Source organism: Gossypium arboreum, chromosome 11 (genome assembly GCF_025698485.1).
Source record: "Gossypium arboreum isolate Shixiya-1 chromosome 11, ASM2569848v2, whole genome shotgun sequence".
Classification (NCBI taxonomy): domain Eukaryota; kingdom Viridiplantae; phylum Streptophyta; class Magnoliopsida; order Malvales; family Malvaceae; genus Gossypium; species Gossypium arboreum.
Window position 1 is genome coordinate 30,186,794 of NC_069080.1, and position 10,951 is coordinate 30,197,744.

Here is a 10,951-nt window from a genome sequence, read left to right on the forward strand (position 1 = left end):
GAGTTAATGTAAGAAAATTCATTTAAAATATTAAGATTGGTATTTACAAAGAAGTACAAAAATAATATTCCTTAGTGCACATGCAAAGATTCAAACATAGAACCACTAACACAAATAGATACTTAACCATTGAACTAGTAGGCTCATTATTAAGACCTCAATTCACAGAATCTAACTTAAGTGATACTTGCAAGTCTAAAAGTTCAATTAAAGAATATGCAAAACTTCAAAAGATGAGACTTGGACCTCAAACCTACAATAAGCAACCATAGCACATTACCACAGAAACACCCACATTTCCACAGAAACACCCACATTTCCACTGACATAACCTAAAAAGAAAACTCACATTTTTGGGGTGTTACAAATTTAATTATCAAGAAAGAATAAGACTTCCATACTTATCAAATTACCTCAAAGAAGTTGATTGGGAGACTAAGATCTCTTTGTTGACCCATGCTACTATTTTGTCAAACATGTTATAATTAAATGGACCACACTCAATTCAGTCGAAACTTGTATAAGACCAAAAATGATGAACCAATTAGATAAATAGATTCGTTATAACAGTACATTAAACGAGCAATAAAAACTTTCCAATAAGTAACCAGAGAATTTAACCTATATTGAATGACTATTCTATAGTTTTATCGTATAACGTCATGACATGTACCAACATCTTGGTTTGCCTTCACTTTCCCAACTAAAAGCATTCATGTTCAAACAAGGCGGTGGAAAGTAGGCCTGGCAAATAAGTTTCAAACACCTGCACGTAGATAAAAAGAAAAAAAAAAGTGTCCTTTCGTTAAGAAAAAAGGGGTTATTCAAATAAGGAAAATTGAATTGTAGTGACAATCACTTCGGAATTGAAAATGTGGTTGGAACTGGACTAAATTTGTGGGTTTGGTTGATTAAATTGACCGGTCGGTATATTTTAAGTAAATTGTTTGAAATTACAATTGAATCTAAAATGGAACTGATTAATAGGTCAAAAAATCAGTGAAATCGATTTGTTATATTTATTTTCCAATAACATATTTTTGGTCCAAATCCTTAAAATCTTACCCAAGTTAAAATAAAAACTAAAAATAAAGAAAGAAAGAAAGAAAAATGTATAGAAACCAAAACCTAAATGAATCTATGGAAAAGTTTATCTTTCAATCAAATTTGATTTGAAGTCGAATGAAAAGAATCAAATTATAAAGATTTTAATTTAAAATAAATACTAAGTTTTAGATGAGTTATGAATTCATCTAAAATTAAAAAAAATTTGATGAGTTTTGTTAGAGCTAAAGATAAAACAACTTTTAATGTATGAATGTGTATCGGTGTGTATGCATGTGCCATTAGCTCAAATACTTTTTTGCTTGCTGCCATTTAATATTAAATTGTACTAAATTGTTAATGTCTTTTTAGTTAATGAAATATATACCTATATTTGTGAAAATTGCATGGACACGGGTGCTTAAGTGGACTTTGTTAATGTGTTTATTGCTTGAAATGATTTTAATTAGTAGGAAGATATTGAATTTTATATGTATCTTTACTTAGTCTAGAATCATATCATATATATATAATATAAAAGAAGTAACAAAAGTATTTATATATTGAGTTTTAAGTTAGTTCTTTGAGGTCTAAAATACTTCTCTTTTTAGTTATATATAAGGTGAGCCTCATTCTTAGAATTAAAATTTAAATATTATTGTAACGATTCTATAGTTAGGGGTGTCGGAAAGTGCATTCCTGGGACTCCGTTCTCGTAAATCGAAAAAATATTTATGAAGTTAGTTGTGTAGTAAATTAGATTTTGATTAAGTGAATTTGCATGAATTAAGAGTTATTAATGTATCAGGACAAAATTGCGTATAGTGTAACACCCCTCGCCTGTATCCAATGCCAGGACAGGGCTTGAGGTGCTACCGAACTTAAACTCAACCAATAATAGAAAATCGGGCCATAAAATTTTGATCAATTTAAAACTTTTCATTTCATATGCAAACTGTCCCTTAATTGGGCTTATGAGGCCCAAAACATACATTCGAGGTGGTGCAGGACTAAACCGGGGCTCAAGAAAAACTTAGAAAATTTTGTGCTTTAAGGTTCCACATGCCTGTGTGGGTATAGGGCACACGCCTGTGTGCTTGGGACACGCCCATGTCCTACACCCGAGTGGCCAATTTAATTTTTACAATTTTTCATAAAACAAGTGCAAACTTCACACGGCCTGGACACACGCCAGTGTCCTTTCACACGGCCACAACACGCCCGTGGCGCAGTTCGTGTGCAAAAACTTGGGTATTCTGTTTCTGACGTCAACATCACATGACCATGGTACATGCCCGTGTACTAGGCCGTGCCCTCCACGCGACTGAGACACACGACCGTGTCTCTGCCCATCTGACCCTTACCATGCATTCTGACTTGAAATTTCTAGTGCAGGGGACGCACAGCCTTCTCACACGCCCATGGGACTGACCGTGTGTCACACACGGCCTAGACACACACCCGTTTGTCTACCCGTGTGGACAATATGAGGCTATCTACCAAGCCTCTTTGCCACCCTAGGGTATCTATTTTCATGTCAATACCAACCAATACCAAAACAAGCATAATAGACATCCATTCAACCGTGAAGATGCATCTTTTATAGACTCAAAATGAAAGTCCTCATTCAAGGCTCAATGTAAAGAGTAGAATCTACTCTAGACCAGCACATTTGATCAATTCTCAAAGACAAAAATTAATAAGGTCTAGCCCTATACATGCCATAATCAAAAATATAAATCCAACTATACCGAGTATTACGACTGATAGTGTGATCGATATCTCTGACTTCAAGAGATCCTTGAGCAAATAAATCGGCACTGAAAGAAAAGGGAAAGGAAAGAGAGTAAGCATAAAGCTTAGTAAGTTGCATATAAATAAATATATCACAACGATTTCACCTCTAGTCATCATACTAATAGCACAAAGGTAGGCATAAGCTTGACTTACTCATTACCGTCTACTCTAGTCACATTTTCTATTTTGTGCTCATACTCATGCATACTAAATAGGTACCTGTACCACTCACAACAATTATTATACTTTCCTTACTAACTTACTTTCATAACTTTTAAAGTTGAGCCTTTCAGAATACTACCGGATATTCTATAAGCCTCAAACATGGGTTAAATTGTCGATGCCATGTCCCAGACATGGTCTTACACTGGCTATCCTCATCGAGGCCGATGCCATGTCCCAAACATGGTCTTACACTAGCTCTCGTACTTACGTGCTAATGCCATGTCCTAGACATGGTCTTACACTAGCTCTTGCGTATCCATGTCGATGCCATGTCCTAGACATGGTCTTACATTGGTACACAAATTACCCAGATGTCATGGCATGAATATCCGGTTTGTTTCCTAGGGTTTCAACGGGGTCTTTCTACTATCTCAATTATTACTAAGCATTCTCAATTCACAATTTAGCAATTCATGCTATATCAATTCAATGACAATGCAAATACATGTATTAACAATGTAGTTATATTATTTACATACAACTTACCTCGGATTACAAAATGTACTCAACTAGTCGGTTTAGTCGATTTGCTTGGCTTTCCCCCGGTCTAGGTTCGGATTCGGTGAATCTTGATCTATAATAGAAAAATGCACTCATTTAGTCATTAAACACAATTAGACAATCTAAAATTTACATCTTAGTTAAAATGACCATTTTGCCCTTAGACCTTGGCAAAATGACCATTTTGCCCCTATGCTCGAAAATTAATTTTTATCGAATTTCTTCTTATTCTAGGCCTAGCCGACCCCTTTTTACTCTTAAAGCAACCCCAAATTCTAACTATTTCATGCACTTACCACCTATTTTGCAACTTATGCAAAGTAGTCCCTTTAGGTGTTTTCATGCTAACACCTTTCACAAAAGTTGTTTAGAACTTTTCTAAGATTCATTTTCTTCCATAAAATTTCAGGAAACAACATAAACTCTCTCATGGTAAATCCCTAGACTTTTCACCATGTTTCAAAATAGTTCTCTCATTTGAAAGCCCATGATATAAGCATGCCAAAAATGTAAAAATCATCAAGAAAATCATCAAGATCACTTACATTATGAGAGGAATAAGTTGCTGCAAATTTTCAGCTTTCAAACCTCCATATTTTTTGATATTTTCAGTTGGGAGAAGAGATGGAGAAAAAAGAAATTGATAGCTAAGCTCATAAGTATTATTTTATCATAAGATTATGTCATCAAGTCACCTAACATTGACCTTTTGACTAAATTTGCTTCCTATGGCCGACCACCTTGTTGCTAGGGGTCTAATTGCTCTTTAAAAGCCTTTAATTTTAGTTCTCTAGCTATGTAACACATCTTGGTACTAAAATGCAACTTTTCCCTTTTATGCGATTTAGTTCTTTTTCGCAATCGGGCTCTTAAACATTAAAATTGACTCACCAATTTTTTCATGCACTAATATAATCATGCCATGACTCCATAATAGTAATAAAATAAATTTTCTAACTTTGAATTTGTGGTCTCGAGACCACTGTTCCGACTAGGCCCTATGATAAATCGTAATTTATACATATTTTTACCCCATGCCTAACGTATTTATGGATGGTTTCTCCTTAGATTTGGTGAATTCGATGCTCCTAATCCTTTAATTTCATGTTTTATACTTAGGAGAGCATAGGAGAGTAAAAAGAGCGAGAAACGGGCAGAAAACGGAAAAAATAGACCCACATGGGAAAACAACATGGCCTGGACTTCCTCACACGGGCGTGTCACACGGCCGTGTCAATTTGGCAGGATCGAAGTACGACTTATACAGGTGGATCACACGCCCATGCCCATTTAACAGCCTTGACCACAGCCTTCAATAATCGCACATGGGCGTGTCCCTGCCGAACCCAAGTTTAGTCCAATTCGGAAAAAGGCCAATTTTGAGAGCTCTTGGGCATTCCAAAGCCTATTTAAACACTTGAGGAGGCACTTAGGAAGGGGGATGCAGAGGAGGAAGTAAGGAATTACTCAAGGAAAGCCGATTAATCCATCTCAAGAGCCAGATTCATCATTAAGACTGGAGATCTCCCTTCAAGTTCCTTCAGGAGTTTTGGGTTATCTTATGTTTTGTTATCTTTATGCTTTTGAGATGTTTTCTTTCATATGTATATACTAAACCCCTAAATGCCTAAGGGGAATGAAACCTAAGATAGATCTTGTTATTATTATCTGAATTGTATGATAAATATTTGACTTGTTCTTAATTATGTGCTCTTAATTCTTGTTTTGATATTCCAGGATATTGATTCAAGTTAAGCTCTTATTCAGAGGAGGTATAGGCCCTGTCTAAGAGTAAATTTGTCATAATTAAGTGGATTTGATTGTGCGCCTAGAGATGGGGTGATAAGATTTTTCCGGATTAGGGTGAAACCTAATAAGGGAATCCACAGATCAAGTTAATGCAATTCTAGGGTGTTAATTAGAATGATATTTCAATTATTCAACCTAGGGTTAAACGTTATTAGTCTCGAGAGAGATAATAATATAAATTAGGGATTTCTACAGATCAAGTCAAATGAATAAATTGTCTAATTTAGAGTCAAATAACAAGTGAAGTCTAGGTGGATTTGTCCTTGGGTATTGTCTCAATCAGTCGAATTTTCCCAAAAGTATTTTCCCAAGTTTTTCTTTCTGTGCATTCTTAGTTAGTAATTAGTTTAGACAACCAAACCTCTTAAATTTTAGGCTAGATAATAAAAAGGAAGTAAATACTAGTACTCGTAGTTCCTTTGGATTCGACAATCCGGTCTTGCTGAACTATACTACTGTTCGATAGGTACACTTGCCTAAATCGTGATAATAAGTTAGTCTCAAGAACGTTTCATTTATAAATCTTTAAAACTTGTTACGAATATCACGCATCAAGTTTTTGGCGCCGTTGCCGGGGAACTAGGATATTAGGAAAAGTCGATTTTTATTACTTTAGCCACTTTACTTTTATTACAATTTAAATTTTTATTTTGTTTTCTAATTTTTCTCTTATTTCCTTCTGACAGGTTTTTCTAGTTTATGACCAGAAGAAACCCGTCAGAGCCACTACTTTTTAATGGTGAGATCGATCGCATAGTTCGCAGAAACCAGAGAGAAATAAGGTGAAGCCTAAGATACACAGAGGATGAGCAAGAGGACGATACTTCAACCACAACCGAGGAGATGGCTAAAAACCAAGAAAATCCGCTACCTCCTGCGATTTCTGTTAATTAGAATCCTGCTCCGCGCATTATGTATGATTATGCTAAACCTTCTTTAACAGGAACTGAATCGAGCATAGTTAGACTAGTTGTAGCCGTAAATACTTTTAAACTGAAACCTAACACAATTCAAATGATATAACAATTTGTTCAGTTTGATGGTTTGCAGGACGAGGATCCCAACGCTCACTTGGCAAACTTTTTGGAACTATGTGATACATTTAAAATTAATGGCATTTCTGATGACGCCATTCGTCTTTGGTTATTCCCTTTTTTCATTGAGAAACAAAGCTAAACAATGGTTGAACTCGTTGCCACAAGGGTCAATCACTACTTGGGAACAAATAACCGAAAAGTTTTTATTAAAATATTTTTCACCGGCTAAAACGGCTAAATTACGTAATGATATTTCTTCCTTTGTGCAGATGGATTTAGAAACACTCTACGACGCATGGGAGAGATACAAGAACCTCTTGAGAAGATGCCCTCACCATGGGTTACCGCTTTGGCTACAGGTTCAAACCTTTCATAATGGTCTGAATCCTTTAACTCGACAAACGGTTGACGCAGCTGCTAGCGGAACCATCAATAATAAGACACCTGAAGATGCTTATGAATTTATAGAGGAGGTGTCACTGAATAACTATCAGTGGCAAGTCATGAGGACAAAAACAATGAAAACAGTCGACGTTTATAACGTCAATATGGTCACCATGCTCTCTAATCAGGTAGAACTCTTGAATAAGAAAATTGATGGTTTCCTTAGTTCTTTACAGGTTCACCCAATAATGCAATGCGAAGCAAGTGGAGGAGGATCAAGCAGTTCAGAATACCCATCTTATGGCCACAACATGGAGAACGAATGGTTAAATTACATAGGTAACAATCCTCGATCTCAAAACAATCCCTATAGCAATACTTACAATGCAGGTTGGAGGAACCACCCTAATTTTTCGTGGGGAGGCCAAGGGAATCATAGACCACCTTCAAGCTTCCAACAACCACCCTACCAACAAGAGAAAAAACCGAATGTTGAGGAGATGCTAACAAAATTCTTCTCAGTGTCAGAAACTCGTTTTCAGAATACCGAGACAGCACTCAAAAGTCAACAAGCATCAATCTAGAGGCTTGAAACTTAGATTGGACAGCTCGCCAAGTTGTTTTCCGAACGACCACAAGGTAGCCTGCCAAGCAACACTAAATCTAACCCAAGGGACCAACTCAACGCGATTGTCATTCAAGATGATGAGGGGCAACGGGGGTAAGCATAGGGAAGGATGAGGTCGGCCACAATGAGCCAAAGTTGGTGATTACAGAATATAAACTTCGCGTACCATACCCCAATTCGACAAGAAAAGACCGCTCAGACGAAAAATTTGGTAAATTCTTTAAACTTCTAAAGAAACTACATATTAACTTACCATTTATTGAAGCCCTTTCGCAGATGCCAACGCAGTCAAGTTTTTAAAGGAGCTTTTAGCTAATAAACAGAAATTAGGTGAAGCATCGCATGTGGAGCTAAACACGGTCTGCTCAGCCATTCTACAGAATAAGCTGCCTAACAAACTAAAAGATCCAGGGAGTTTTACAATTCCTTGTTTAATTGGTAGTTTAGATGTTAATAATGCATTGGCTAATTTAGGGGATAGTATCAATGTTATGCCTTACAAATTATTTAAGCAACTAGGTCTAAGGAAACCGAAACAAACTAGGATGAGCATTCAATTACCAGATAAAAATATTAGATTTCCTAAGGGTATTATTGGAGATGTACTCGTTAAAATCGATAAATTTTATATTCCCAGTTGATTTCGTTGTTCTAGACATAGAGGAGGATAGCAAAGTCCCCTTAATTTTAGGAAAGCCCTTTTTAGTAACAGCCAGAAAAATTATTGACATTGGCATAGGTGAACTCACACTTCGTGTGGGAGACGAAACAATCACCCTTCAAGCCCGTAACTCGAATAACACATTAAAAATCGAAGGTGACTGTACAAATCATTTGGCCAAAACTAACCATATAGTGCAACCTTCTTTGCAGAAAACAGGTTCAAAGAACATACATAAGCCAAGCAACAACAAAGAACCTATCCATAAAGAATGAAGGTTACAAATCAAGGAGTTAGATGAATGGCGGTCACATAAACCGAGAAAATAGGATAAACCAAAACCACACCATGAGGAGCTTAATTCCTTCAAAAATCAACTTAAAGTTGGAGACAAAGTACTACTCGATGCAGTAGATCCTCGAATCACCACTTCTGAACCAAATGAAGAAACCCCTCTTACTGTAATTAGTATTTCTCCATACAGTACGGTCGAGGTAAACCACTCCACATTTGGCACGTTCAAGGTAATGGTACTCGTCTTAAACCTTATGTTGATAAAATTGATAGCAGGGATGAGGAGTGTAAACTCCTCGATTCACCATGATCACACACTAGAGAAGTAAGTCGAGCTTAGACTATAAATAAGCGCTTCTCGGGAAACAACCTGAGCACTAACAGTATTAATTTCTTTAAATTTGAGTTTTTAACATCTAATGTACTAACTGAATCATGGTACATAGACTCTCTAAATACCACACGACCAGGTACACAGGCGTGCCTTAGGCCGTACGAAAATAGGGAAAAATTTTTCCAACACGGGAAGCAATAAAGTTGCCACGGCCGTGCGACATGGTCTTGGGTGAACCTTCCAAGACAACACGGGCGTTCGACATGCCTATGCCTTGAAACCGTGGGCAAACCTGTCAAACTAGCACGGGCGTGCGACACGCCTGTGCCCATCATCCATGGGCGAACTTGTCAAGTTAACACGGGCGTAGACCTATGTACACGGGCATGAGAGAAGCGAACGAAGCGAGACACGACCGTGCAACATGACAGTGTGCACTCACACGCTTGAACAACAAGGGCTTGGGCCGAATGTCAGACGCACCCAAATTTAAAATTCACGAAACACACGGGTAAAAATTAGGGCACACGGGCATGTCCTACGGCCACGTGCCCAAAAATCTATAAAAACCCTCACTATTCATCATCTCCCTCCCCAAAAATCCCTAACCCTAGCCGCTGCAACTCTACACGCCCTACCCCCACGCCCGTGCGCCGCTTACAACACCGATTTCGACGCCCCAATTTTTTTCTTTTTGCGTTTGTTTACTCTTTTCTTTCTATCTCCTTTGAATATTTTGTTTATTTCATGATTTCTCTTCTCTATTTTCCTATTTTAAATGAATTCTCATAGTAAGAACAATAGAATACTTTTGCTTATTTATAAGAATTTTGTCATTTTAGTTACTCCATTATGCTCTACTTTTTTTATTTTTCCTAGTTTCATGAAATTTATGCTTCCCATATACATTCATTCATATTCCTGTTACATTATTCCAATAATACTATAACTTAATACATTTAGTAGTTTTGTTTACTTCATCCACTACGTAAGTTACATGAAATCTTCATATTTAGTTTTGTGCTTCTGTGCTATTTTTGGGACATATTGGTTGAGTTTCGATTTTTCAACGCAGGTACAATGTCATCATCACGTGGTAAGAAGACTGTTGTTCTCGCCTCGAAGAAGCGGAAAGGAGCAGCGTCATCCTCAGGTCCCATCTTAGAAAATCGACACCTTTTCCTCCAGTTTCCACCAGGAAATCAAGAGGAACTTTTTCAAATACTTCGGGCCCGACCTTTAGGTGTGGGCCTCTGCATTGACTGGACCGCTGATCGCATTATTTCGTGATAGGTTTTAAATATTTATAATTAATCGTTCTTGAAACTAACTATTATCGCGATGTAGGCAAGTGTACCTATCATAGTATAATTTTAGCAAGACCAGATTGTCAAACCCAAAGGAACTAAAAGTACTAGAAATGACGGTCTTTTTATTATCTAGCCTAAGAATAGTGGGGTTTGTTTTAATTAACTAATTATCTAAACTAAGAACTCACAGAGAAAAGAATTAGGGAATTGCTTTTGGGAAAAATCGATTGACAATACCTAAGGAAAAATCCACCTAGACTTTACTTGTTATTCTAGCTCCGAATCAGACGAATTGTTCATTCAACTTGTTCCGTAGAGATCCCTAAGTTATGTTATTATCCCTATTCAAGACTAATGACGTCTAATCCCTAGATTGAATAATCGAGACCTTTCTCTAATTAATACTCTAGGGTTGCATTAACTCGATCTATAGATCCTCTTATTAGGTTTCACCCTAATCCGGAAAAATCTTGTCACCCTATGTCTAGGCGCACAATCAACTCCGCTTAATTATGATAAATGTACTCTTAGCCAGGGTCTATTCCTCCTCTGAATAAGAGCTTATCTTGAATCAGTATCCTTGGATATCAAAACAAGAATTAAGAACACTTAATTAAGAACAAGTTAAATATTTATCATACAATTCATAAAATAATAACAAGATTCATCTTAGGTTTCATTCCTCTTAGGTATTTAGGGGATTTAGTTCATAACTAAATAAGAAAAAATCTCAGAAAAATAAAGAATACAAAATAGAAAGAAAACCCAAAACTCTTGAAGGGGAATTGATGAGAGATCTTCAGTCTTGATGATGAATCCGACTTCTGAGATGAATCAATCGGCTTCCTTGGAGTAATTCCTTACTCTCTATTCTATGTGTCCTCTTTTCTCCTCTTCTAGGGTGTATTTATAGGCTTTGGAATGCCT

The 10,951-nt window shown here is 36.8% G+C and overlaps 1 non-coding gene across 1 annotated transcript; it reads right to left on the reverse strand.

Moving 5' to 3' along the window:
- Window positions 1-6,649: 6,649 nt before the first annotated feature.
- On the reverse strand, window positions 6,650-6,756 carry LOC128285027 (small nucleolar RNA R71). The gene has a single exon (XR_008275443.1). It is a non-coding gene; the product is annotated as a small nucleolar RNA R71 (small nucleolar RNA).
- Window positions 6,757-10,951: the final 4,195 nt, after the last annotated feature.